At 34.8% G+C, this 2,847-nt stretch overlaps 1 non-coding gene across 1 annotated transcript; it reads left to right on the top strand.

Annotated features, from left to right (window-relative positions):
• Positions 1-2,451: 2,451 nt before the first annotated feature.
• Positions 2,452-2,524, top strand: TRNAE-CUC (transfer RNA glutamic acid (anticodon CUC)). The gene has a single exon. It is a non-coding gene; the product is annotated as a tRNA-Glu (tRNA).
• The last annotated feature ends 323 nt before the right edge of the window (positions 2,525-2,847 follow it).

Here is a 2,847-nt window from a genome sequence, read left to right as displayed (position 1 = left end):
GAACTGAGAAGACAAAGAGCAGGTTACGACCACTGGGCACTGGCCAGGCCTGAGGTCTGGTGTGGTAGACTCTAACCTAGCAGAGTGAGACAAGCAGCGTTGGGGACAGTGAATGTGATGAAGGAGTAGGACCCCGGCCCCCACTTGTTTTCTTAATTTACTGTCATTCTTTGAGGGTTGCTGTTGGATTCCTAGGCAGTATAGTAGCTGGCCTTGGCAAAAGCCAAATGTTTTGGCTAACTTTTCAGAGAGAGACTCTGGAATGAGTGATTGTTTTCAATATTTGATTTGATTATCGGAATATACGAAAGTGTGGATCATCTCTCCTAATAGGAACAGAGAGTGCTCCTGGACGGCTTTATAACCAAATATATAGTGCTCACAAGTGAAAAACAATAAAGAAAACAAAAAATACGAGATCTATCATCAATACCCTTTGCGTGCCCCTATAGTCTGTGGTTGACAAGCCCCCATCATAGGTGAGATCAAGATGCAATACTTTTTTGTTTAAAAAAAATTCATTGAGTAAAAGGGTTGTTGTAGCAACCGCTGAAATGTAGTCATGGTAACTGATGCATAAAAAATCTGTTCAGCCTTGAGATACTTGAGGATTACTTGTAAAACAGTGTTAGACGTGGCTCAACCATGGGGTCAAGAGGCCACATCCGAAGCTAAGTCAGTTATGGAACTGATCACAAAGTTCTGGCAAGTTGCAGAGTAGAGATTGAATATAATATTAAAGAAAATGATTTATATACCTTTTCTGTCCGTAGGCTACTTGTTTATATAGGTTTTACCTCTTGTTCTCGGTCATTAGATTCGTATACGATACTTCTTGGTGGCTGTCTGATTGTAGGGTTTAGCTCTTTTTTCGGGGGCGAAAGTGGTCTCCTCTCAGGGCATGATCTTTTGAAGCATTATAAATGTTATGTCTGGTTTTCGACTCTATTAAGTCAAATAATAATTTGAGGGAGGATAATTTTGTAGCTGAAGAAGCTAGGACTCAACAATCATTTTGGACTGATAAATTCCCGCCCCTATTTTTAAGTTTGAGTTTACTTTTTGATGATTTAAGTTTTACTCGTTGTTTTAATTTCAAATAAAACACTACTTTACCCCCAAAAGGAAAAACACTATAATATCAAATTGTTGGTACCTCGTACCTTTTTTCAAGATATGAGTAAATTGAAGGGGGGGGGGGGGAAATTTAGAAGAGCATAAGGGCATAAAAATATATTCCTAATTGGTCTTTCTAGATGGCATTGGGGAAATAAATAAAAAAAATTCCCAAGTGAATAGGATTTTCGTTTTTAATGCAATAGCTATAGCTTTGGGTTGTCCTTAGGGGTGTCTTTATAATTCGAACCGTTACACTAGCTCGTTAAAATCTCCAAATTACCCTTGGCTAAAAATATATATTTTATTTTAAACCCTAAATTACCTTAATCACCCTAATAGTTAAAATATTAAATCACCCTCAATTAAAATAATTGTTAAAAACCAAAACACCATAGTTAAAATTCAAATTATCTTTAATTATTAAAAGCCCAACATATCCTTTTAAAAAAAATAAAAAAATTTGATCAAACATTTAAAAAAACCCAAAATAGTAGTACGTATTTAATTTAATCAACATACCCTTGTTTTTTTTAATTGCATTTTTTATTTACTTAGATAGTAATACGTGTTTTTTTAATTGTTTGATAAATTTTTCTAAAAAAACAAGGTATGTTGGGCTTTTAGTAATTAAAGATAATTTAGGTTTTAACTATGGTGTTTTGGTTTTTAATAATTATTTTAATTGAAGGTAATTTAATAGTTTAACTGTTAGGGTGATTACGATAATTTAGGGGTTTTAAAAAAATATTTTTAGCTAAGGAAAGATTGGGGTTTTAGAAAAATATTTAACGGTAAAAGCTAAATTTAACCGAAAAAGTTAACAGATGGGAGGTGTTTGATGTATTTGATAGGTAAGAGAGGAGGTAAGTGATATTATCCAACTAAGAGGGGGTGTAAGTGCTATTTGTTCAGCTAGGAGGGGAGGTAAGTGATATTTACCCTTACAAAAATTAAGCATGAATTCAAAGATCAAATAGTCATTTTACTACTTAATATCTTGGTTATTGATTTCTATAGAATTGGTGGATTTCTTTTTAATGGAAATTAACCAATAGCAACTTTGTTTTCTATATAATTTTTGCTTTTGTTGTAAGATGCTCAATTGTTTCTTTTTGTTCTTTTTCTTACACACCATAAACTGTTGAACCCCAATCTAAACTGTTAGTTAGCTCGAATTCAAACCGCACTAAATCGAAATCGTTATTTTGCTAATGGACCGTGTTTGGGCTAGGTGTTTTTCAGCCCGAAACGGCACCTTTGACATCCCTAGTTGTCCTAAAAGAAGTGTAGCTTAGAATCAATAGTTATAAATTGGGAAATATGAAACATCCATCCGTTGTAGTCTAGTTGGTTAGGATACTCGGCTCTCACCCGAGAGACCCGGGTTCAAGTCCCGGCAACGGAAATTTATTTTTAAAATTTTTCAAAGTTAGGCGGTGACCTAATCTTCCCAGATTTTTCTGTCAAATAATGCAAACCCTAACCCTGACTCTAATGCTTAAACTCAATTTGGGAAGCTATCCACTTAAATATCTATTTTAAATGTTCAAGAATCAAGATACTTCAAGGAACAGGTTTGTTGTTGTTACTCTAGGTTCTCATCTTCAACCCCCAAGCTGTCGCTCCCTCTTCTCCTCCTTGTACTTTCTTATTCTTTTCCCTTCTTAGGGATTTCCCCCCCTCTTCGGATCCGAGGTTCATCTGGGCAAACCTTTTGATAACAATATT

Source organism: Hakea prostrata, chromosome 2, assembly GCF_041222555.1.
Source record: "Hakea prostrata isolate BN-2017 chromosome 2, UWA_Hpros_2, whole genome shotgun sequence".
NCBI classification, from domain to species: domain Eukaryota; kingdom Viridiplantae; phylum Streptophyta; class Magnoliopsida; order Proteales; family Proteaceae; genus Hakea; species Hakea prostrata.
The sequence above is the reverse complement of the archived record's forward strand: the minus strand, read 5'-3'. Positions and strand labels throughout refer to the sequence as shown.